General features: G+C 40.1%; 1 protein-coding gene and 1 pseudogene across 3 annotated transcripts in view; one reads left to right on the forward strand and one right to left on the reverse strand.

Annotated features, from left to right (window-relative positions):
* The window catches only part of Pcsk5 (proprotein convertase subtilisin/kexin type 5), a 427,339-nt gene that overhangs the window by 59,049 nt on the left and 340,908 nt on the right, over positions 1-27,382 (reverse strand). The window lies entirely within an intron of this gene.
* Positions 23,186-24,148, forward strand: LOC144254527 (heterogeneous nuclear ribonucleoprotein A1 pseudogene; annotated as a pseudogene).

A 27,382-nucleotide genomic window follows, 5' to 3' on the forward strand; every position in this document is an offset into this window, starting at 1 on the left:
GAGCAATGGAGCTGGCCATGTAGGGATTGAGGCCTCTGAAAGTGTGAGCCCCCAAAATTAACATTTCCTCCTCTAATTGCTCTTGTCAAGTTTTTTGGTGGCAGCAGCAAAAAAGCCGGCTAAAACAATTAAGCATGAGTGCATGACTATTTTACATGTATTAAAGAGGTGTGTAAACATAGAAAATTCAAGAGGATAACTTTAAGAAATGAACATACATTCTATTTTTTTCTGCAGCCTTGGCACATCTATCTCTAGAAACCAGTGACTCAGACCATACCTGATGAAGGACATATTTAACCTTGCAAAAACATGTCATACATGGAAGAAATGGCCCTTTGATAGTGTCACTCATGTGAATGTATGTAAGGAGCCCTCTGCACTTGGCTTCCAGCTTTTCCTTATTTATACACTATTTGATTCTAATTAACTAGCTCACCTAGCATTTTTTTAGCAGAAAATAAGTGGGAAACATAGATATGAATGAAAATGTTTAAATGACATGGTTCAATTACACTGTCCCCACCTTTCCACAACCCTCTATGTATTTAGTATGCAAACTTATTCCTTAGAATACATTTTTCAGAAAATAACCAGTAATCATGTCTCAACAAAAAATAACCTGAGATTTTTATCTGTTGAAAATATGTTTAAAAAGATGGTATACTGACATCAGATGAGCTAATGAATAGCATTACAAAACTTTTTCTCAAGAGTATTTAATGACATGGAATAATTTTTATTATAGGTTATGTGGAAAAGGATGATCCACAGCTATGAATATGTGTTGATATGCATGTAAAAGTCTATATATCCATATGCATAGATATTTGTAAAACATCAGAAGGGAAAAAATAAAATAAAATATTAATCTCTGATTCTATTTATGTGTGCATATCTATATTTTCCCATTTATGTGTGTGTATATATATGTGTATATATACACACACATATATATATTTCTGTGTTTTCTTAATCGATGTGCATTGCAGGGTCAATTAGAACAAAATGTTACTAAGAAAAGAAAGAAGCCAGAGGTGGGTGGGGTGGGGTGGGGTGGCATGCGCCTGGGAAGGTTGAGGCAAGGGAATCACTTGAGCTGGGAATTTTGAGGCCAGTTTGGGAAACATAATAGGACCCTGTCTCAATAGCAGCAACAATACAACAATAAAGGATGGGGGTGAGGAATGGAAGGAAGGTAGGAAAGAAGGAGATGTTCTGTCTCTGAGTTTCAGGCTTCCTTGGGACCATGTGATTAGAAACAGCATTCCCACAAATCCACCCTCAGGGAACTTTTTGTTGGTGATGCTCCTTATTTTTTCTCCCTTCCCAGTGCTCTTCTTTTTTCTTCTCTTTCCCTTCCTAACCCTACATCATCAGTACAGGACTGATGTTTTTCTACAGGGTATGGTTCAAACAGTGGCAGATGTTTGTACAAACTCTTCAGATAAAATTCACTTTGAAAATGAATTGTTTTTCTGGTTGGATTCTGGAAAGGAGGCAGATGACTAGGCAATGGGTTATTATTGGCTCTGCCTCAAACTCACCCACCAGACCAGAGACCATCACTAAGGCCAAACACTCCTAGAAGATTCCCTTTCTCAGCACCTGCAGCCAACTGGAGCCCCAGCAGAACATCCAACCTACTAAGATGTTTCGTTGCTCCCTTTAAGGGCACGAACAGCTCTACAAGCGACCAATCCTTGGATTGCTTTGAGATATAATTAAGCAAATTGTCCATGATGCATATTCTCCTAGAGTAAATATGTATTTAGTTACTGGACAACACTGCACAAATTTTCAGGAGAGTGGCTGACATTCTTCAATCCATCTGAGGATAATGAATTGGGTAAGAGATTTATATGCCCAAAGAGTGCAACTAATTATAAGCCCCAAATAGCACTAAGAAGTACATAATTCAAATAGGCCTTGAACTTAGAATTGCTTCAAATAATTAACATTCAAATACAAAATGGATCTTCTGACAGCTTTGCCAAAGCAGAAGATTTTTCTGGAAGGCTCAATGGTGCTGGGATACAAGTATTTGGTTGGGGAGATTGTTGATGCTTTTCAATCTTTTTGTCCTCACTGGTGTCCAAGGACAATGAATAAATATTTGAATTGGCAGTAATGAAAATGGCGCAGCTAACAATGGGGCACAGCCCCCTGGAGGGATATAGTAGTAGCAGGGATCTGAATAAATAATGGAAATCATTGTCTACAAATGTTGGCTAAAAAAGGCTCCGTCCTCCACTGGACTTTACCAAGTCCTTGGTTCCAACGATGGGATATCATAATAGGCAAGTTGCTTGTGGATCCCATGCTTCTCTGGGCAGTAGCAGGTGGAAGGCATGAATGAATGTACGCAGCTGATTTCTACAAGGAGGGCTCACCACAGCTGCATGTTCACACATGTTTTTCTTACATTTTAGGGAGAAAAACACAACTTTAAAAAATCAGATAATTATTAGAAGGTAAATAAAGTACAACCCTTTCTTTGAAAAAAAAATGCATGAATTCGACTCTAAAATGTAAGCTCCATGAAAAGAAGGGTTTTGCTTTTTGTTTTCCTTCATCTCCAGTACCAGATGCTCCAGGAACTAAAATAAATAAATAAATTCAGGTTAAGGGCAGAGAGTGAGGAGACTATGGTAGAGAAGAGAGGTCCTCATTTTGCAGGACTAGCTAGGGAAAGGGAGTTTCAAGAATCAACATTGAGTAGAGATCAGAATGTTAATAAGGAGCTGGCCATGTGAAGTTGTTCCTCTCTCCTTTTTTAAAAATTCTTTTGGCCATGATGGGGATTGAATATCTGCATGCACTACCACTGAGGAGCTCAATTCCCACCCTTTTTATCCTTCTATTTTGAGGCAGGATCTCACTAACTTGCAGGGGCTGGCCTTGAATTTACAATCCTCCTGTCTCTACCTCCACATCACTGGGATTAGAGGTGTGCACTGTCCTTCCTGGTCAGGCCATGTGAAGTTCTGAGGGTCAGGTGCACTGGTCTGAGTCCAGGGAAAACTAGACCTGTTCATCAAAACGGCTAGTGGGGATGAGAAAAATGAAGAGAATACAGAGATGAGGCCAGGGTCATGGACAGGACCAGATCAAATAAGGTCTTATTGACCTGAATAAGAGATTTATCTTCTAATCCAGAAGTAATGGGAAGCTTTATATTTTAAAAAAGTTCTAATGTAATCTGATTTACCATCCTTGTGCTATGTGAAAAATGGCTCATTTACCCATGGAAAGTTATACATCCTGCTAAACTAAACCAGGATTTCATATAACACACACATAACATAATAGTTGTAGATGGACACAATACTATTTTTTATGTGATTCTGCTTCCCACAGGTGAGGCAAGCACTCTGCCACTGAGCTGCACCAGCCCCACGAAGAACACTTTTTAAAGGAATATGTGAGAGATGAAATGATCGGGTATCAATTCAGTCTGTGGCTGCAGTAATGGAAAACTCAGATTTGAGAGAAGCCAAAGTAGTGAAGTCAGAATTAGATGACAAGATGTTGGGGAGTAGAGGGAGACCAAGATGGCTCCCTGGGCTGTTCTGGGCTGGAGTACAACACATGGATGGGAAAAGAGAGGCTCTTGGCTGTGAAATGGACTTGGCAGAATAAACACACACTTAACTGGTCACATGCTCACTCCATACCCTGTATTGGCTGTTATCAGGAATATATGCAGGCAATAAAGGAAAACCCTGCCTTCAAGGAATTTGCAGTCTGATGAGAGGACAGTAATTAAAGAAGACAATTAGAGAGAAACCACTGTGCACAGGACAAAATATTTGGTCAGGGCCCCCAAAATACCAAATCATGATTCTCCCTCTGTCTTCCCACTTAATTGGGCTTTTACTTCTCTTTCTTAATAAAAAAATTCAGAGCATTCTTAGTATACTTGGGGTTGCCAGGTAAAATGCAGGACTGTATAGGAACACTACAGTTTTAGTGCAAGTTTATAAATGGAAAATAAACTTGCTAGATAAAGAGACCACAAAAGATCATCTTGGTCTTATTTTGATTTGGGGAAGATTAAAACCAAACCAAACCCAAGAAGAACAAAAAGAAAGTAATGATAAATGGAATGGAATGTAGGTTTAATGTTACCTGTGTTTTCTGGGACATCTCCAGAGGAAACTCAACTTAAGTAGTCCCAGGGAGGTAGTACCCCAAAGCAATTGATAGAAGTAAATGAAAATCCTTCTAGATAAGTAAAACCTTAGCCTAGACCTCAAAGTAGTCTCATATATCATTTTTTTCCCAGGAAAATGGACGTAGTTTAAAGACATAAACCACACAAGGACATCAGTCATTATGAGAGAAAATTAGCAGAAATAACAGGTGGAAGAATCAGGTGCACAGAGACTACAGATCTTGAAATTATCTGGCAAGAATATAAAAATACCAAATCTTTAATAGTTTTAAAGAAATAAAGGTATCTTGAAAAATATTAAGGGATTAAACAGTTTGGTAAAGAAACAAATATAATTTTTATAAGAGAATGGTATGAGAATCAGCATCTATAATTCAATGATAGATTAAATAGTAGGTTAGGCATAGCAGAAAAAGAATTAGAAACTCAGAGACAAAGAAGAGATGAAAATTTTAGCTCATAGAGACAAAAAGAATACAGGTACTAGGCGTGGTGGTGCACACCTGTAATTCCAGTGACTCGGGAGGCTGAAGCAGGAGGATGCAGGTTCAAAGCCAACTCAGCAACTTAATGAGGCCCTAACCAATTTAGCAAGACCCTGGCTCAAAATACAAAATAAAAGTTCTGGTGAGGTGGCTCAGTGATAAAGTTTCCCTGAGTTCAATCCCTGGTACAAAACAAAAACAAACAAACAAACAAACAACAACAACAAAACACCAAAATAAAAAAAAAAATGCAGGAAAGCATGGTTAAAACACAAAAAGTTAGAACGATAAGGTCTAACAAATGACAAAGTTCCTAAAAGAGAGAATTAGAGAATAAGATGAGTTGATATTCAAAGAGAATAGAATGCCTGAGAATTTTCCAGAATCATTAAAAGACATCAATTATTGGTTCCAGGAAGGAGCACAAATAATATCATTATTATGATTATATTAATTTTAAAAATAATATGAAGACCCATCACAAAGAAATTGCAGAATACCCAAGAAAATAACCATAGGCTTCTGAAGAAGGATTCAGGGACAAGTATGCAATAAGAAAGAAAACACTTGGAGAAAAAGACTTGAAGATTTGGTGGATGAAAGAACATTAAAATCCTTTGAAAGGTTGATGAAGGGCATGAAATAAAAAACCCAGGAGGGAAAACTTAGGTCCAAGGCCCTCAGCAACAATTGTAAGTGAGGGCACTAAGCATTTTGTTTGATTTGAGTCCTCTAGTTCTCCTGATCGAATGTCTCTTTTTCCCTGAGCTTCCAATAAATTTTGTAAAGATCCTCCCTGGCGGGGATATAGTGAATGATGTGCCCTAGTAAGGAAATATGCAACCATTGTGCCTAGTGTTATGCTCCACATGAATTCATTCCTTCCTCAAACATATTCTGAACCCTATTATGTATTAGGGATACAATGGTGACATGTTCCTAGTACAATATGGAACTTAGGGCCTGGGGAAAATGCAGCAAATAAAAAGATGTTGCAAGGGACAGTGTATGGTCAGTGTCACTAACAGAATCATGAACAATTTGCTAAGAAGAGAAGAGAGCAATAAATATAGAGCAATAAGTAAGGTGGGATGTGTGTGTGTGTGTGTGTGTGTGTGTGTGTAGGGGAGGCATGGGGTGGGGGGGGCAGTAGTTAAAGAGAAGTTCCTTGAAGCAGCAAAGGCTTGGCTGAGACCTGAAAGATAAATAACAGGGAGGACAGAGAGAGAGAGAGTGGAAAAGGAGAGAAAGGTGTTTCATGTGGAAAAGCCTGAAGCTAGAGAGAGCTAAACCTATGGAGAAAATTCCTTTACAGCTCATGAGCTGGGTTGCGGTGGTGCATGCCTAAAATCCCAGCAGCTCCAGAGGCTGAGGCAGGAGAACTGTGAGTTCAAAGCCAGCGTCAGCAAAAGCTTGACACAAATAGGAATGGGGATGCGACTCAGTGGTTGAGTTCCCCTGAGTTCAATCCCTGGTACTGCCCCCCGCCCCCCCCCCCCAAAAAAAAAAGGCTCATGAGTTTCTTCTTGAAGAAGCTGTAGAGTGATCATCAAGAGCTTGTCAAAATACAGGATAATTGCCCTCACCTTAAAACATACATGTTTGAAAATAGAAGGACGGTAAAAGCACCAAAGTGGATTGCAAAGAGCCTGAGAGAGCTAGAGTAAAGACTAGATGCTGGGGCCCGAGGAAGCAAGAAGAGAGATGGGAGAGGAAGGCTGATGAGGCCAGCTGCTGCACCAAGAAGAAGTTTCTATGTCATGCTTGGGAGTAGGAATTTCACTTAGGGCCATGGGCAATCATTTCAGATTTGTAGGCAGCTGCCACCATCAGGTTCACCTTTTAGAAACAACAACATAATTATAGTGTAGGGAATGGATTTGGAGATGTGAGAGAGTCCAAAGAGATTGGAATTAGGGAGACTAATTAGAAGATCATTGCTGTATCCAAGAGAAGTACACCAGCAGCCTGAACTAAGGTGTGGCCAAGCCAGGTACCTCATAATGACGTTCTGGCCAATGAGGGATAATACACGCAATGGTGGTCCCATGAGATTATATTGCCCAGTGATGTCATAGTCATCTTAGTCTGTGTAAGCACATGCTAGGATGGTCACAGAACTACAAATTCACCTAGTGATCCCCTTCTCAGACCTGTCCTCATTGTTCAGAGATGCATGGTTGTAGCTGAGATGGGTAGAATTAGAGTGAAAAATATTGAGAAAGTAGAAATGACTTGGTAACTAACTTGTGGATAAAATTATGTCACAAAAGACAATTTACAGTATTAATACCTGGTTCCTATGGGGGCAACCTTTGAATGAGCCTACTTGAAAACAGGGTCATTGCATGTGCAATCAAATTAAGATGAGGTCATACTGAATTAAGGTGTAGAGGTGGTGGAACCATTAACAAGTGGGGACTAGTGGGAGGTGTTTAAGTCATTGGTTCTGTTGCCCTTCAAATGGATAAACTTCATTTTCTTGGGACCCTGATTAGTTTCCAAGAGAGTGAGTTATAAAGCCACTCTCTGGCTTCCTGCTTTACCATTTGATTTACCTTTTACCTTTCTCATGAACTCCTACTATGATACAAATTATTGAAGCCACCTGGTCTTGGACTTCTGATCTCCAAAACTAGGAGCTAGACAAACCTCTATTTTTTTTTAATAAAGTACCCAGCCCCAGGTATTTTCTTATAGCAATGAAAAAAAAAACTCAATTATTGTCCAACATCACAAAGAATGCAGATTGGAGAACTTCTGCTCCCCTGAATTCCAAGTGATTTCTCCATCTCTTGTCTGTATGGCCTTTATTTAAGATTACACTTTCTTGCTTAATAAGAATATTCACATACTTGCACTAAAAAAACTATATCATGCAGGCTTATTATGCTATTCAAGATCAGTGACCTCCTACTGATTAACAAAAGCTCACATCACATTTTCAGCTAAAGAACATCTGTCTAGGCTATAGGCCTTGGGACCTTTCAGCTGGGCCTGATGTCAACAGCCTTGCACTAACAGTTACCCAAATCATTAAATTAACGACCCTCTGTCCTCCACTTATGGGATCTCCAGGTTAGTTAATCATTGCAGTTTTCATCTCAAGACCTTGCTTTAAATCTCTAATCTTTTTAGGATTCTTGCCAAAGCTGAACAGCCTGTTGCAAAACAGAACAATCCTTTAGATTCTGCAATAAGTGCCCATTTCTGGCAGGAGCCAGGCTAGAGAAGCCAAGAGGACTGGGTGTTCAGCCCCACCAGAATCATATCTTTTATTATTTCTCCATTCAGACAGACAAGGAAAGGTTGCAGCAAGCATAACCTTTCATTTCCTGTCTTTTGGGGTTCACATACTCAGCATCCAAGGAAATTCTCCAAGTAAAGATATTGTTGAAAAAAAGAGGAAAACAGGACAACATCCATTTATCTCCTTTGTTGCTTAAACAGAAACAAAACTGCTGAAAAAACAAAATTTTTATTCTCCAAAAGACATATTTTCTGGTCATTACTTTTTGCCCAAACTGCTGGTTTGTGTAAGCAAACCAGAGTTTATGTAAACAAATCCTGTTATCTGAAAAATAGAAAAATCTAACAGCCATCCTGTATGGTTTGCTCTTTTTAAAAAGTTGCTCATATTTTTACAGAGATATTTTGAAAGACTCTGCCTATTCATCATCCAGCATATTTTAAGGAAGTGATGTTTTCTTTTGTGTATCTTCAAGTTGCTATAGCAACTGGATCACTTTCTACTCATTAATCAGGAGGCACCAGCCAGAGAATCTATCCTGTCCCCTAGGTTTGGAGCCTTTGTCTATTGTTCCACCTTTTAAAAACGTCACAGAGTTTGGAAGTGGTTTTCTTCAAAAAATGTTTGTCTTGATCTGAGAGTTTTGCTGCGTTGGGTGTATTTTTATCACTGTGCATTTTCTCCCGTGTAATTTGATGACTTGTGTGGAACACACAGCATGTTTTGATTGTCCTTTTTTCTGTACTTCTGGGCTTTTATTTCTTACAGCTATGGGAGGCTTTGCTAAGTCTCCAGAGTTGTATGGTAAATCATACAGAAATCCTTCCATTTTGTTCTTTCCATTTGTTCTTCCATGGGCTAGAAATGTCCTGTCATTAAAAACGAGCTTTGTTTCCTTTAATGCTCTTTTTGAGTGTCTCCTTCTCAGAAGATCGCAGTCTCATCTCAGTTTCCACTAGTGGCACTTGGAGCTGCTGAAACTGTGATGAATGATCAGTACATGTTGTAATTATTTGGTAGCCTGAAGGACTTAGTGACCATCTTCCCTGCGTTATATACACTCCTCTGAATATGCGGTTTGTATATCAATTGCTGTCTGACCCTACATGCCATCCACAGTAGGGAAGGCAAGACCTGAGAGTTCCACTGTCTGTAAGGGACTGACCGGAATCTAGTTTTCAGGAATGATTTGTTTGGCCAGCACAATGTTGACTGACCCGCACTATGTTTAAATAAATCAAAAGATTTGGGCTATGGGGTATAGCTCAGCAGCAGGGTGCATACTTATCATGCATGAGTCCCTCACTTTAATCCCCAGCACCAAATAACAACCAAAAAAAAAAAATCACAAAAGTCTGGATAACTTCAAGTTTTGCATACAATAATGGATTGGGACTGAGTAACAAATGACTCCTGCCAACGAAGATATTACTATGGGCCTCAGTTCCCAGCTGGCCCACTTAACCTTGGTACATGCCAGTACATACTTGAATTGACCACCCTTGATCTTGTTCAATTTCTACCTCTCCCCAAGTTTTACAGATACAGAAACTGAGATCCAGAAATTTTCAGGGACTTAACTAAAGCAGAACAGCCAATTAGCAGTAGCTTGAGAAATAAATGCAATCTTACCGGCCATTAGCCCAGTGCTTCTAGGTATTTGATCAAAACTATGTCTTTTAGTGTTTCTTTATCTTTCTTTATCTGACAGAGTGGGGTACACCTGGGGTAATCAGGAATCACGTTTTACACTGTCCGTGGCTGAGAGCTATACATATCCTGGCCGGTTTGCTCTGGGTACAATACAATGTTTGTCTTAAAAACAAACAAACAAAACAAAACAAAACAAAAACCCAAAAGACAACCACTCAGTATTTTTTAGAATAAGAAGGGAATTCTTATCTCCATATGAAGAAATAACGTCACTACATGATACATGTGTGTGTGAATATGTGTGGGGTGGGATGGCCGAGAAAAATGGAAAGATCCTCTCAGCACTCAGTTCTCCAAACATAGCCACTTTCAAGATCATTCTAATGTAATATGTTCATCTGAGAGCTAGGAATTCAGAGTCTGAGAAGTACATTAGAAGCAGCACAAAGATGAGAGCAAAGCTGGTTTATCTAGAGAAGGCAGTGAAAGATGGAAATAATTTCACGTTATTTGCTTTCCCATCAATTAATATAGTACATGTCATGGTCTCTGGCATAAATCAGTCTATCCACCCTCCAGGTCCATGTTAGAACACCTTGGGCAAAGGCGGCCCAGAAGCACGCGCCTGTGTGTTTGTGGGAGTTGAGCATGTGCATGTGCTCACACATGTGTGTGTGGACTTTGAGGAGGGAGGGCAATGCATTACTGAACAAAAAAGCCTATCTTCTTCAATTTTTGAGAGCCCTTTCTCATTGTATTTGTTCTCCAAGAGAACAAAAATTCACAAATAAATTCTAGTTGTTTTGAAGTTACAGTAAATTAAAAAAAAAAAAGTTGGCCATCACAACTCAGGCTGTGGTAATAGTTAATTTAAATGATTCATAAGGAAACAAAAACATTCTAATAATAAAAATAAAAGCTTAGCACCTGCCAATGAGTCAGGCCACCACTGAGATATTATGTCTTGTGGGCTGGGAGATGCGTGAGCATCTACAATGGCCTTAACACAGGAGCTTTGTGATAAGGGAGAAAGGATTCCGAGGGTCAGCCAAAGACCCAGGCTTGACAAAGCCAAGCTCTTCCCCCTAATGAACCTCATGTGACCACTCTAACAGCATTCCAGTGGCACTTAGGTCTGAAGACAAGAGGGATTTCACAGTGTGATTAAGTCTACACAATAACACATGAAGTAGACAGCAGGCTGACAATTATCTGCCAAATTTGAGGAGAGTTTTCCCCATCCCGAAATACCTCAAATTGGCTGCTTGCGTAGTATATGATTCTTTCGGATAATTGCTGGCTATCTCTCTCCTTCATTTCAAGTTTTATGGGCCTGATTGTTTTGTAAAATCTCTTCTATTCTCCTTCTCTATGGCATGGAAACACCCCAGGACTGATTTTCAGGGTTCACTTAGAATAAGAGCTGCATTTTATGGGGCCGGCTGTTTTGCTGTCTGCTGTATGCCTCTCAGACACCACAAAGATGCTGTCTCCAAGGCCATTGTTCTTCCTGGCATTTTGCAACCCTCCGGGGGCCTTCATTTACGTTGGCAGGTGATAAGCTATTTTCAAGTCATGGGTAATCATAGTAATTCAGCATTTTCCCTTATTAACTCCTCTGAATGGGGAAGGTGCAAGGAAGCCTCACTGTCTCTTTTCTTAGGTTTAAAGCTTTTGTGCTCCAGATGCGCTAAGTCATTAGTCCAAACAGATTCAATGAGAGAGCATCTCCCATTCTTTCTAATGGTCAAAAAATTGCATCACAAGACGGCTCAGCATTTCTTTCTGTGCTTTGAGGGAAACCACTGGCCTTGCCGGAAGGCCATTGTTACTTCCACTCCTGGTTCTTGAGACACACTGAACGATAGATGGACCAGTGTGCGAGTGTTTGCTCTTGACGATGAGGCAATTTTCCTAAGCATGGATACATTTTAGGAGTCTCCAGTATTTTCTAAAATTTTAACAATGATAGAAGCAGGTGGGGACAAGTTTGACTACAAAAGGTTCGTGTATTTTGGCATGTGAACAAAAGGGAATAGGATTTAGTTTCCATAAAAATACCACCATGAACACCGAGGTTCTTTACGAATACTGTGAAAGGGCTTAATGTGCAATGGAATTAAATAGGCCCACATTTAGAAGCACCTGGGGACACCTGAGATTTACCCAAGCCACTGTGATTCTTCCTTTGGGCCCATTCCTGCCAGTGATGTCTGCATACTGTTAAGTACATGTCATTATTTTTATGATTGACTATTTATTCACCTAATAGTTTTACTGACAGCTTTGTCACATTTTTGAGGAAATATATTCAGCTGACTAGATGGATATCCTAAGCCTTATGCTGCCATTCCAGTATCATCTACAACTGGCAGATTACTCAAATATTGTACTTTCTTTGATCAGGGCTTACGTTTAATGTATCTAACAGGAAGTTTGAAGAAATTTTCTGTCTTTATGCTGATTTTGAAAGCCATTATTCCAAACACCTGAAAAAGTGGGCAGGCATGATAAGATGGGTTTTAGATGGAATTGTAAATCAGAGGAAAATCATATGGTGTAAGTGGACACCAAGTGCTAATAATTCCTTCTCTTAGATCAAATGCCTGACAAAGGACGGAACATAAAAGTAAAGCTGTCCTGGCTAAACTCGGTGTAGGGGCTGGTAGGAAGGCAAGGGTGGCAACCCACTCCTCCCGGCCAGCACCTACGGCTTTAAGATGAGGATGTGAAGGACTAGCACCAAATGACTGCCCTAAGGTGAGCTCCTTCAAACCATTCATCAAGGATTCACCTTTCAAGACTCTGCCATTTACATGTTTAAAAATTACAGTGGAGTACGTATGTGTGGTGAGCGTGGCTCCATGTGTAGATTATACAGTAGTAAGTATAGGAGATGAATTCTCTCCCTGCCTGGAAATTACATTTTAAATGAGGGAAGAAATACAGCACACGAATTGAAAAAGTCAATAAAAAATTTAAATGTCAGATAATTGCATACAATCTGCCAGAATTAAAGTAGGATGATTGGTGTGTGTGTGTGTGTGTGTGTGTGTGTGTGTGTAGAAAGAGAGAGAGGGAGGAAGGCTGGGTTTGGTGCAGTGAGAAAGTCTTTTAGGAAATGATATTTAAACTGAGATGGGATGACAAGAAGGAGACAGCCACATTATATCTCAGCCACATTAATATCTCAGGAAGAGCATTCCAGGTAGAGGCAACAGCCAGTGCAGAGGCCTTGGACAAGAATGGGCTGGAGGTTATCAAGACCAGGACCTTCTAAGTAGCTGGAGAGTAAGGGTGAGCAGAGGGGGGTCACTCTGATGAGGTCAGAGATGTGTAGGGGACTAAAGTTAATAAGAATCTCTTGGTTAATGCACATATTTGTCAGTTGTCAGGCATTATTGGAAGTAGTTCTAGCTACTTCTGGTTCAAAGCAGACATAGGATTCCCAAATGAAATATGTTTCTTGGCAAAGTAAAAGCATAATGTCCCATCAGACAAGGTGTTCCGTCAATTGGGTGAGACTTGGATGCTTTCCCCTGTCACTTTCTATGTTCTCAAGGGGTCTATCCCATTAATGCATATTTGAGTACATAATGTGACACTTGGACAATGGCTTTGGGTAACTGTCATTAGTCATTTTTACCATGGTAAAGCTGAGCAGTTACTAACTTTGATTCTGATTTGCATTTCAACATTTGAGGCTATAATTACCATACCTAGTCCCAAAGAACAGTTGACATATTTTATCTCTAAGATCTCAATAGGTCATGCTTCCCATTTGTAAAAGTTTTCAGTTGCTCCTTTGTCAAGCATACAACATGAATTTACTTCTGAACTGAGACCCTGTATGCCAGATTTTTACAGCCTTAAATATAGTATTTTATCACTACTATAAATGGTTCTTGATTCACCTCTCACAAACCCTCTAGTGCTGAAGGCAAGAGTCCTCCCTAATTCACTTGTCTCAATTCATATAAGATTTCTAAGTTGAAGTCAGGTCATTTGGATAATATTTCAAACATACAGACTGCATTTCTGCTAAACACAATAAATCTGCAATTTTACAATTGGCTTGGGCAGCTAGCATGATTCTATTAGACTTTCCAATAAGCAACCCTTCAAAATAACTTCCTTTCTCTTTTAAGACACCAAAACTGACCCAAAGGCTCCATGTCATCACTCAAATATTGGGGTCATTTTAATCTAGAGTCAACATTTTTAGGGTGATTTATTTTTTCTAGTGGAACAGCTAGGTTTCTAGCAATTATTTGAGGGCATAAAATTCCATCATGATGATAAATCAAGCTGTCAGCCTTTTCTGGTCCAAATTAGAGGTTAGAGAGATGGAGAAACTTTTCTACTCTAGCATGCAGCCACTCATATCTCCAGGTTGTATTTACTGTCCCTGTGGAAGTGGTAGCACATCTCTCCTTGGGTTTGCTCTTGCCCTGATGACCCAACTGAATGGGAACTGTTCTCATGGGCTTCCTGATCCTGGGGACTGTGAAACAAGGAGCTAAGAGCATCCCTGGTATGTTATCTTTCTTTTGCTATGACAAAAATACCCAAGATAATCAACTTAAAAGGAAGAAAGATTTATTTTGGCTCAAATTTTTAGAAGTTTCAGTCCACAGATCCCTTGCCCCATGGCTTTGGGCCTGTGGCAAGGCAGGAAATGTGCAGTAGAGTGAAGTTGCTCACCTCACAGTGGCAGGAAGCCAAGAGAGAGGAAGGGGACAGAGTCCTAATAACCCATTAAAGGGTACAACCCAAATAACCTAACTTCCTCTCACGAGGCCCCACCTCCTAAACGTTCCACTGCCTCCCAACAGCACCATCAGCTGGGGACCAAGCCTTCAACACATGAACCTGTGGAGGACTTTTAAGATCCCAGCCATAACACCTGGGTTACCCACCTGGTTTATACAAAACATTTTTCACTTGTCTCACCTAATAGTAGGATAGTTTATAACCACTCAGAACACTATTTTTATGGAAAAGATTTGAGGGAGGGGGAAGTAACATTGGTCTCTATAGATGGCCATAGGCAAAGATAGCTGGGAGGGAAAAAGTTCGATTATTTTCTAGCAAATAATTGCTAGAAACCTAGCTGTTCCACTAGAAAAATAAATCACCCTAAAAATGTTGACTCTAGATTAAAATGACCCCAATATTTGAGTGATGACATGGAGCCTTTGGGTCAGTTTTGGTGTCTTAAAAGAGAAAGGAAATCTTTCTTCCTTTTGAGTTGATTATCTTGGGTATTTTTCTCACAGCAAAAAAAAAAAAAAAAAAAAAAAAAGCTAATACACCGGGGATACTCCCCTTGTTTCACAGTCTCCGGGATCAGGAAGCCCATGAGAACACGGAGAGAACAGTTCCCATTCAGTTGGGTCGTCAGGGCAAGAGCAAACCCAAGGAGAGATGTGCTACCACTTCCACAGGGACAATGAGTACAACCTGGAGATATGAGTGGCTGAATGCTAGTATCATCAGTGAGAACATCACGAATATTTGGAGATGGCAGCATGGATACTTGTCTTTCAGTCTTCAACTCAGTCCTTGGCCAATTTGGGTGTAAGTGAAGCATGTCCCTGAATCCACTGCCTTCTTCAGCTTGTGATGCCTATTCGTTCCCATTCTTCCTATAATGCCCTGGGCTGGCCTGTTGTACTGCAAGTTGAGCAGAAGGCTATTGGGAAGGATCTAGCCAAGGTTCCTTGCTGGGAATCTCAGGAAGACTTTGTGGAAAGGATGAATTTGGGCTCCAACCAAATTACCCTCCTGTTGACTTTTGGAAAGCTACAGTTATGGGCTCTAGAGGTACAGAGACAATTTACTGACACTCTTTGTTGGCCCAACTCTCAGCTGGAGACCAGCCTGTTGAGCAGCTGGGTATCAATGTGCAGACATTCCTGCCTCACCCACACTCAGCTCCTCTCTATTCTGATGTCTGTTTAGTGAGTTAAATCAATTTTTCTCTCTTCAACCAGTGAAGCTTGAAGCTCTCCCTACCATCTGGTAAAAGACTATGAAACGACAGTTTGGCAGTGGCAAAGGGAGATGGAGAGTTGGGGAGTGGAGTTAGGACAGCTAACGATGGGCACAAAAGCCATAGATAATTCCTGATGCCCTACCTGGTCACAGACCCCATGCTCCAAACACTATGGCACACAAGTTGTGTTTGTGGTCTCAGATATGCCAATAGGCTCCTTATGATGGCTGATGGGATGGGAAAGGAAAAGGCTGGAAAGGAGAAAAGGCAAATGAAATTAATTTTTTAACAATAGAGACTCGGTTGGGGCTGTAGCTCAGTGGCAGAGCTCTTGCCTAGCATGCGTGAGGCACTGGGTTCTGTCCTCAGCACCACATAAAAATAAACAAATAAGATAAAGGCATTGTGTCCATCTACAACAACCAAAAAAATAATAATAATAGAGACTCGTGGTTCTTTTATCTTGAAGAACTCAAGATTTGGAAGTCTTTTTCATTTTCATTATAATCTCTAGGGCTCTACAGGGAAGAAACAGGAAAACACCTTTTGTTATGTTCCCTTTACAAAACAGGATAGAATGTAGAAACAAGTAGTCACTGGATTTGTCCAAGATTTTCATCGTGGGGAAAGACGAAGATGAAGAGATACTGTTTGGGACCCCATTTTGCACATTCCTGTAAAACCCAAGTTTCTGAAGTTCTCATCATCCTTGATGGTTGCACTCTTAGATTTGTTTAAACTTGATATATAAAGGTTGGGGTCCTGGTGGCCTAAGGATTTTAGAAAATTTGAAGATATTTCACTGAAAGGAAGCAACTTAGTAATGGTTTTCCAGTTTATTCTAAAGCACACAAAAGCGGCATTCCTATCAGTTTCTAGATTTTTCAGTAAGAGTCAAATCCTTGTCCCTACACAGGGGGAGTCCAGTGTTGGAGACCCCACTTTGCTTTCAGGAATGGCAGACAGTTTTCTGAACCCCTCCCTCTTGTGTGCTGGGTTTACCACACTTTGTGCTTTTGTTTAACTAGGTTTATTTTGGAAGTACTTGGCTCAGCTCTCTTTCTGCAAGCCTACGTGATCCAGACAGACTTGGCTCACAGCTCAATTTCGCAGGTCAGTTACACAACAAGTAGGAGGAACTTTGATGATACCAGGCTCCAGGGGAAAATAGCACAATAACACCAAGAGCCAAGAGGATGAGCTAATGGCTCTAGAATTGAACTTAGGCTATCTTGCCAGTGTGTCCTTCTCTCCCAAAACAATAGGAATGTGAATAAGAATATAGGAAAAGGAGCAAGGGAAATGTTAGGAGGCACAATTAAGGAACCTAAAGAATGTCTACAGGAGCAACACATATGCAGCAGGTCAGCCTTCTGTGCTTTCATATATATTGTCTAGGAAAATGGTGGACAAGTGCAATCTACTCTGGAAAAACTGCAAATATTTGGATGGTTTGTAGGTTTGAAGCCAGGTGGTCCTACTTTTGAACTTGGCTATAAAACTTGGTAGTTATGTAACTGGTCAAATTACGTAAGGTTCCTGGGCATTGGTTGTCTCACCTATGAGATGACAATAAGGATTTTGAATAGGGAGGGTTATACTGAGGAGCATAGATCATGTTTGTAAAGTGCCTACCTAGCCAAGCACCAAGCATGAAATGAACAAGGTCTAATTATTATGATATAATGTATCTGCTTATGCTTCAGCTTCCATCCTCAACAAAAATATTTAAAGTATGATGTTGAAATCATCTGACATTTTATCCATCATAGCCAGTGATTTTCAACTCTGTACATTAGAATCACAGCACTTCTTAAAAATGCTAGTGCCTATAAGGCCTGATGGTGCATGCCTATAATTCCAGTGACTTGGAAGGCTGAGGCAGGAGGATTGCAAGTTTGAGGCCAGCCTGGACAACTTAGACAGACTCTATCTCGAAGTAAAAAATAAAACGGGATGAAAAGAAATAGGGCTGTAGTTTAATGGGAGAACTCCCCTGGGCTCAACTCCTAAATAAATAAATAAATAAATGGGATGCCTGAGCCTAGCTTCATAGCAATTAAACAAGGAACATTGGCATTGGTATCAGCAAAGTATTTTATGTCTCCCCAGGTGATTCTAATGCACACTCTGGGGCTGAGAAACACTGGCCTGTCCCATTTAATGTGGGTTTCTAGGAGCAGAGAACAAGACTAATATTTATCTTTATATCCTCATTCTTAGCCTTTGTAGAGGCTCAGTAAATATTTCTTGACCTTCACTCAAAAACAGAGAAAGTTTTCCATATTCCCAAGACTTGTCTCCTATGAGCCAATGCATTTTTTGGGCAGCAGATGAAAGCAAGAGATAACAGCATTGTTACTCTCATGATGGAGCTTTGCAAAACAGGAGAAAAGAAGGGGCGAGCCCTTTCAGCCACCAGTTTATGTGTTGGCCACACAGCATTGATCACTGATCTCCTTTCTGAGTCCTTACAGAGAAAGGAGATGGCAGAATACATTGGGAACTGTATTGGGAAATTCCATCAGTTAAAACAAAAATTTAAAAAGTTACTTTCTTCAACAGGACACTAGCAAGGTCAGAGGGGCAGAGAGAAATCCTGCAGTGAAGCTCAGTGGGCACACATTTGTGGCTACACCCTCCCTGAAGATCTGAGAAAGGTTATTTCAGAAATTCCCATGGATCCCAAAATCTATGGATGCTCAAATTTCTTATATAAAATGGCATAATATTTGTATAGAACCCATGCAATCCTCTCATATGCTTTAAATGATCTCTAGTTTACTTACATCTAATATGATGTAAATGTTATAAGTAATTCTTACACTATTTCGTTTAGGGAATAATGACAGGAGAATCTGTACATGCTTAACACAAACACATTTTTTTCTGACTATTTTCAATCCATGGTTGATTGAATTAATAGATGAAGAACCCACAAATCTGAAGGATCAGCTATGTTTCATGTACAAACATGTGGCTTGAAAGTTTAGAATATACCAGCAACAGCAGGGTGTGGTGGCACATGCCTGTAATCCCAGTACCACGGGAGCCTGAGTCAGGAAAATCGAAAGTTCAAAGCCAGCCTCAGCCTGGGCGAGGCACTAAGTAATCCAGTGAGACCCTGTCTCCCCCAGTATTTTATACATATATATCAGCAATAGCCCCAGTCATTGGCATGGTGAGATTGACTCCATAATTCACAATGATCATCTTTTTCATAGGCACATGGTAAGTAAGACTATACCTCCCCACTCTGTGATCTTGGGCATAATCATGTGACTTGCTTTGGCCAAAAATATGTGAGCAGATGCTACAAGTGCCATATCCTAAGGAAACCTTCAAGAGCTGTCTGTGCTTTGCCTCTGCTGTGACAAGGCAGTGGCTGATCCCTCATTTCCTGAATTCAGGACTAGGCAGAGTGGAGTTCTCAGTTGATCCATGATGAAGGTGTAACATGAGAGAAATAAACTTCTGTTGCTTGAGATCAATGAAACTTTATTGCAAATCATTGGGATTTGGGGATTGTCTATTACCACAGCACCACAGCACAACCCTGTCCATCCTTATGCATAGGTATTTATAATAAAGAGTTCCTAAGCCAACTATTTCCTGTGTGAAGACAGAATGTGGAACAAAGTTATACAAGATTGTTCACAATTGACTGTTTTCAAACTACTTCATCACTTTCCATATGCATAAAATTAGACAATTTTCAGCTACTTCTCTAATCCTCTGTATCCCCATCTGTAAAATGGTGGATGGTGGATAAGAAAACACATCAGTTCCAGGAAGAGTTGGCAAAATGCCGGGTAAATGATGGTGCTCGATAAATATTAGGTTAAACAGACCTATTATTTGTGGAACAAATTGAACAAATGATGGGAAAGCAGAAATCATAAAAGTATGCCATAAATATTTGCTAAATGAATTAAAGAAAAAGTGCAAAATGAATGAGAGACAAAGAAACTGAGAAATGTCAGCTGCAAATTCTTTCAACTTTGAACTCTCTTTGTAAAAGGTTCTATAACTTCTTAAACCCCACCTGGAAAATGAGGTATCCTGTAGAGAATGGGGAGAGAGGAAGGTGCTAGTGAAAAAAAAAATTTAAATGATCAGTTTATGTTTTTTAAAGTGGAGCTTGCCTCTCTTTTCTTCAGCAAACTGCTTTGTTTTGTTTTGTTTTGTTTTGTTTTTGTACAGGAGATTGAACCTAAGGGTGCTTAACCACTGAGCCACATCCCCAGCCCTTTTTATATTTTATTTTGAAACAGCTTCTCACCACGTTATTTAGGACCTCACTAAGTTGCTGAGGCTGGCTTTGAACTTGGGATCTTCCTGCCTCAGCCTCCAGAGCCGCTGGGATTATAGGTGTGTGCCATCGCACCTGGCTCTTCAGCAAACTTTTGACAGTGCATCTATATTCTAGACATTCATCTGCAACTGACTATATTTGGTCTTTCACAGAAAAAAAGGCATTTTGAATGTCTCTTCCCCATGAATCCTTGGAGATGATGGTGTGTAGCCACTGGGGTCATGCACTATAAGCTGGCTAAATGGTACATGACACCCAGGTCCCTGGAAAGAAGGCTCTATATTGCTGAGTTCCAATTTTAGAATCAGCAACTTTCTTCCAATTTAAAGGAGATACTGTGCTTGAACAGATTTTATTCTGCAATACCTTTGGTTTGGAAGGCGCCCAAACTGTTTGATGTTGTTCTTGTTTCTCTGAAAGTTTGTGGGAAGGGTCTGCGGGAGATGAGGACAAAGTAAAATAAATGATGATCTAGGATTACAACATGTGATTCAAAAACTCTGCATATCTGCTTCAATAGAAAACTAAAGGGAGAAGTTCATGTCTCAAAAGTCTCCGATACTTTTTCTCCCATGAACTAGGGTGTCAGTCTTTATTGATAGGAGAATGAGACAGTAGCAAGTAAATGAGGTTGGTTCTCTCAACCCAGGATCTGAAGCTTGGATTTCACATGGATTATGGTGGAGGGCAGAGGAGTGTCTCTGGCCAGTCAAAATCAGACCCTATGATAGAAATTCCTTTCCTAGACTGCAAAAGAGTCCCTCATGGAGGTGAATGGAACTGGAGAGAAGTAAAGTGGTGGGGACAAGCCAGAGCTGATTGAAAACATGCTTGTCTACTTTCTCAGTTTTGCTGCTGAGCAGATCTCCCTATCTGCTCTGTTCCATCTAAGAACCTTCCAGATGTAGGCTCTAAAGGCTCATAGGGTGACCACTGACACCAAATTAATTTGCATGAGCACTCTGAACATTTTCAGTCTGATTGGTAAATTCAATTATGTCATTGAGCACAAAGCTGTAGCCAAAGAGTACAATGACTGTACTGTGTATGGCTAAGGAAAGGCAGAAATAAGACTAATTTTACCTTTTTATTATTCCAAAAAGCAAAATTCTCTGCTCTGGAGTCAGAAGGGAAAAACATTAAGTGGCATAGATAGAGAAGTCATCAAACTCATGAATGTTAGTCTTGGGCTATCCTGGGTCAAATCCTGGTTCTTATAGTTACTAGTCTAATAAATTTACACACGGTGCTTAAGTGTTCTGAGCTTGATTTCTTCATCTGCAAAGTGAGAACAATAATTATAACTACTTCTTAGAGTTAAGGGAGGTAATATACTTAAAGAACATAGCATAGCACGTGGAATGTTGGTAACTGTTCAATAAATGCTAGCAATTAAGTTACTGTTTTAGTTATACTATCCAAAGATGGAAGAAAGGGGCATTAATGGAGTGCATTCTAACATTGAAGTCCTTTTCTTTTAAAGTCAGATTTATTGATATATTATTTTCATAGTGTAACATTCGCCCTGTCTGGACACAGTCATGTCGTTACCCCAATAATCAAGATAAAGGACATTTTCAACTGCCCTAAATAGTCCCCTCAACTAATTTTAACGATGATTTGTATAAACTACAGTCATTTGTTCAGACTTCTTTAGAGGTTACCTAGCGCCTTTTTTCTGTATCAGAACCCCGTCTGAGATAACACATTCTGTTTAGTCCTCAAGTCTTCTTAAGCTCCTCCTGGATGTGACAGTTTCTCACTCATGTCATGAGCTTAGTTTTGAGGAACATTCTGTAAAATACCTCTTTGTTGAGATTTGCCTAAATGGCACATGACACACATTTTTCTCATGATGGGACTGGAATGATGGGCCACATCTTCTATGGAAGACCACAGAGGTAAAAAGCACTATTCTTAGCACATGCATGGAGGCTGCATACCATCAGTAAGATTTACCACTAGTTGATGTTGACCTTGATCAGCTCTATTAAGTCAGTGTTAGTAGAGTTCACCATTGCAATCTCTAAGTCACCATGTGTAGCCCACACTTAAGAAGTAGGGAGTAAGGCTCAGACTTCCCTAAAAGAGGAGTACCTAAATGCGTTATTTGAAATTTGTCTGTGTGTCAGATTACTTAATTTCCCATAATATTGTTTTCCACATAATATTGATTTTTCTTTCCGACTACAGGCCAGTTGTACAGATATCTCAAACTCCGGATTTATCTTGTGATTATCCTCAAGCAAAATAAGGTTTTCTCAGTCTCAGCCTTCTTGATGGTTTGGGCCAGGTGATTCTTGTGGATATTTTCCTGTGCATGCTGCAGCTGCATTTCATTCTACCATTAGATGTTAGTAACAACTTCTCCTTCATAACAATAAAAATAATCCCCAAACACTGATAAGTGTCCCTTGGTATCATAATTGTCCCCAGTTGAAAATTACTGGTCTGGATGCTTTAGTCAAGAATACCTGATGATATATCTGCTTGTTAATGTATCATATCAGGAGATACGGCGTCAAGTTGCATGGAGCTAATAACAGTGGTGCTAAGTATAATAACTTGTGGAAGTTGGTAATCAGCAAATCTCTCCATTGTAATTAACTATTAATTCTGGTGGTACTTTAATTCTGTGTGATTATCCTGTTGCCCAAAGATTTTCCACCCAGTGATTTTAGCACATGTTGGGAATTTAATGTTGCTCCCTTGAGTCAATACACTGAGGGATGCAAAATGATGATTTCCTAATTTTTTTCCTTTGCCAACTTTTCTGAAAAAAAAAAAACTTTCCTTTTTATTCTATTCCCCTCCCTCCTCCTTTTCCTTCTTTAAACACCACTATTGATGCATAGGTTTTTAAAATTAATTGTATTGTATTTCTGCATAAAAAGCATCTCAGTGCTCAAGTTGTCCCAAATTTGGCCAAGGGAAGACCATTCACACAAATTACTGTGCCGTTTGTTATGAATATGTTAAACACATGGTTTAAATGAAGATTGTATAAATGTAACAGGGGTTCACTTGATGCTTTGACTATATCCCTTATGGCTTTGAAACTTCTTTTCCCTGATCTTCTTTTCCCTGATCTTCTCCTTCTTGGTCTCTCCTCCCTAATCTCATTTTCTCTGAATCACCCCTATAAAAGCCCTCCTGTTCCTGCAGATGCATAGAATCACAGCCCTTGTGACAGAAGTCCCGTGTGTCCTTGTAATTGGATTGGCACTGGGAAAAGAACTGAGCTTGCTTTTCTGCCCGTGGATGCCGCCGAGAAAGCATCGTTAAAGGCTGTCTTCCTGCTACCGTCATGTCTAAATCAGAGTCCCCTAAAGAGCCGGAACAGCTGCGGAAGCTATTCATCGGAAGGCTGAGCTTTGAAACAACCGATGAGAGTCTGAGAAGCCATTTTGAGCCATGGGGAACACTCACGGATTGTGTGGTAATGAGAGATCCAAACACCAAGCGCTCCAGAGGCTTTGGGTTTGTCACTTACGCCACTGTGGAGGAAGTGGATGCAGCCATGAATGCAAGACCACACAAAGTGGATGGAAGAGTTGTGGAACCAAAGAGAGCTGTCTCACGAGAAGATTCTCAAAGACCAGGGGCCCACTTAACTGTGAAAAAGATCTTTGTTAGTGGCATTAAAGAAGACACTGAAGAACATCACCTACGAGATTATTTTGAACAGTACGGGAAAATTAAAGTTATTGAAATCATGGCTGACCGAGGCAGTGGAAAGAAAAGGGGCTTTGCTTTTGTAACTTTTGATGACCATGACTCTGTGGATAAGACTGTCATTCAGAAATACCATACTGTGAATGGCCACAACTGTGAAGTGAAGAAAGCCCTGTCAAAGCAAGAGATGGCTAGTGCCTCATCTAGCCAAAGAGGTCGAAGTAGTTCTGGAAACTTTGGTGGCGGCCGTGGAGGTGTTTTTGGTGGAAACGACAATTTCGATCGTGGAGGGAACTTCCGTGGTCGTGGTGGCTTTGGTGGCAGTCGTGGGGGTGGTGGATATGGTGGCAGCGGGGATGGCTACAATGGATTTGGTAATGATGGAAGCAAATCTGGAGGTGGTGGAAGCTACAGTGATTTTGGCAGTTACAACAATCAGTCATCAAATTTTGGACCCATGAAGGGTGGAAACTTTGGAGGCAGAAGCTCTGGACCTTACGGTAGTGGAGGCCAATATTTTGCCAAATCACGAAACCAAGGTGGCTATGGCGGTTCCAGCAGCAGCAGTAGCTATGGCAGTGGCAGAAGGTTTTAATCCTGCCAGGAAACCAAGCTTAGCAGGAGAGGAGAGCCAGGAAGTGACAGGGAAGCTACAGGTTACAACAGATTTGTGAACTCAGCCAAGCACAGTGGTGGCAGGGCCTCGCTGCTACAAAGAAGACATGGTTTAGACAATACTCATGTGTATGGGCAAAAAAAGGACTGTATTTGTGACTAATTGTATAACAGGTTATTTTAGTTTCTTTTTCTGTGGAAAGTGTAAAGCATTCCAACAAAGGGTTTTAATGTAGACTTTTTTTTTTTTTTTTTTGCACCCATGATGTTGATTGCTAATCATGACGCTGAATAAATGTGTCTTTTTAAAAATGTTCTGTGTAAAGTTAGTCTATTCTGAAGCCATCTTGGTAAAACTTCCTCAACAGCGTGAAGTTGGAATTCATTCAGGATGATGCCAGGTTCAGAAACCTTGGTGTAGTTGTGACCTTCTGAAGTTCACCATTGAAAAGGTCACCCAAACAATCATGGAATTATTTGGTTATAAAAATGATGGTTGGCATATCCTATGCAATATCTAAATTGAATAATGGTACCAGATAAATAATAGATGGGAATGAAGCTTGTGTATCATCCATTATCATGTGTAATCTTTTTTTTTTTTTTTTTTTTTTTTTTTTTTTTTTTAAAGAGAGAGTGAGAGGGACAGAGAGAGAGAGAGAGAGAGAGAGAGAGAGAGAGAGAATTTTAACATTTATTCATTTTTTCTTAGTTCTCGGCGGACACATCTTTGTTGGTATGTGGTGCTGCTGAGGATCGAACCCGGGCCTCGCGCATGCCAGGCGAGCGCGCTACCGCTTGAGCCACATCCACAGCCCCATCATGTGTAATCAAATGATTTAATTCTCTTGAATGGAATGAAAAAAAAAGGACTGAGCTTTCAGCAACATAAAGAGAGATATAATCAGAGAAATCTCCCATCTTCTTCACTCCTTATTTATTGGTCACCATTTTCATCAATTTCTCATTTATCCTTTCTTTTTTACAAAAAATAAATTTTAAAAGTAGTTACACATACTTTTTAGAAAATTATTTTGTATACTTTTTGCACCTTGCCTTCTACTTAACAGTGTATGGTGTGAAATTACTTCAGTTCACGTGGATCTCCTTTGTTCTTTAAATCCCGGTTGAGAACTCCATTGGGTACATGCGCCTTGCTTGATTCAACCAGTCTTCTTCGAACAGATATTTAGGCTGCTCCCAATAATTCACTAGCACAAGTAATACCACTGTGAATTTTCTACTCACCCCTTTCACAAACCTTTGCTTCTGGTAGTCTCAGTGATTCACAGTCAGTGCCAACCTGCTTGGTCCCGGAACGTGAATCTTGCCTCTGTCTAGCATACCATGCTGTGTATGCTTCAAGCCTGTATGTCACTTACTGGTCATTTTGTATGTTAGATCAACTGTTGCAGTATTGCAATGCTTGCGTTCAAATAACCCTTATTTTATTTAATAATCACTCCAAAGGTTCAAGAGTAGTGATGCTGGCAGTTTGCTGTAAAGTGTTTCCTTTAAGTGAAAAGGCAAACTTAACAGAAGAAAAAGAAAATCATATGGTGAAGTTGCTAAGATCTAAAGTAAGAAGAAACCTCCTATCTGTGAAATTGTGAAGAAGGAAAATGAGATTTGTGGTAGTTTGGCTGTTGTACCTCAAACTCTAAAAGTGACAGCCACTGTGCAGGATAAGTGCTTAATAAGATGAAAAAGGCGTAGAATTAAAGGGTTCCGTACTCCTCGTGGTGTCTGGCATCCACTGGGGATCTGTGGATAAGGGAGTGCTGAATGCTGTTTTAAATTTGTGAAGATGAGTACTCAGGTAAATCCTAGACTAGGCATTGTGAGGTCAAAGCTTTTGTGCAGATATATATATATACACTGCTAGTGTCCTTTCACAGTGGTTTATCTGTATTCCTACAAGCAAGAAATAAGAGTACTTGCTTTTCTGAAGCCTTCCCTGTAGAGCTAGCAAACATGAATTTTTTCCAATCTGATAGGTGAGAAATGGAATCTCATGGTAGTTTTAATTTGCATTCTCATATTATAATAAAAAAATCTTATGCTTGGAGCTGTTTGTTTAATGGGATTTTTTTTTTTTAAAAAAAAGCACCTCTTTCTTCATAGCTCTGTAACTTGGTCCATTTTATGCATTGAATATAACCCTTGCTGCTTTGCCACTGCAGTTTATTTTTAAAATGGACGTTTCTTTCTCTTCCTTTCTCCCTGCTCCTCCTTAATCTCTCCCCCTCCCTAATCTCAGGGGAAACAAGATTACCTTTCATCCCATTTTAGTCAAAGTTATCTGTCCTTGAGGAACTAATTAATCTAGACTTTTGGGTATGGTATCAGAAGATCTCAGAAATGACTATCTCCCAAATTAACAAGTGAATTACAACTCCAACAGAGAACTCATGGAAGGTAGCCTTTGAATCCCCTCTTTAACAGCCCCCTGTTCCTGCTGATGGGCAGATTCACAGCCTTTGGGACAGGAGTCCCCTGTGTTTCTCCTTTGCTAGCCAAGCAATCAGACTTTTTCCTTTGGTTTAGGGACAAGGACTGAGCTTTTGGCAACAGCTTCCTGGTACCACCTGAGATCAGGCTGTAGGTACTTCTTACCTGACTTTCTCTGTTAGTTTTTTTTTTTTTTTTTTTTTTTTTTTTGATGGGGTGGGGAAGAACTGGAGATTGAACTCAGGGTCACTGAGCCACATCCCCAGCCTAATTTGGTATTTTATTTAGAGACAGGGTCTCACTGATTTGCTTAGCGCCTCACTAAATTGCTGAGGCTGATTTTGAACTCACAATCCTCCTGCCTCAGCCTCCAAAACCGCTGGGATTATAGGCTGCACCACTGTGCCCAGCCCTTACCCAACTTTCTCAAGGAAGCTTCTCACTGGTGTATCTACCATAGTCCCATGCTGGGCAAGCACTATACTCCCAACAGACCCCCCCCCCTTATTTTATGAAGAACCTCCAATTATTCCTTTAAGTCACAGAATACTTTTAAACTCATTAGACTGGAATTCAAAATTTGGTTTTGAACCACATCTCCCAATTTCTCTTTGACTATTCCCTAATATTTACCTATTTCTTCTGTAAAATTAGTACATTTAACATCCTAAAACCCATGGCAGAAATTCTTTCCTCCAAGCCTTTTTTCCTGCATTATCCAAGTTGAAAGACCCTCCAGAGGATAGCTCTTTCCTCTTATCTT

The sequence above is a fragment of the Urocitellus parryii genome, chromosome 4, assembly GCF_045843805.1.
Source record: "Urocitellus parryii isolate mUroPar1 chromosome 4, mUroPar1.hap1, whole genome shotgun sequence".
In the NCBI taxonomy this organism is placed as follows: Eukaryota; Metazoa; Chordata; class Mammalia; order Rodentia; family Sciuridae; genus Urocitellus; species Urocitellus parryii.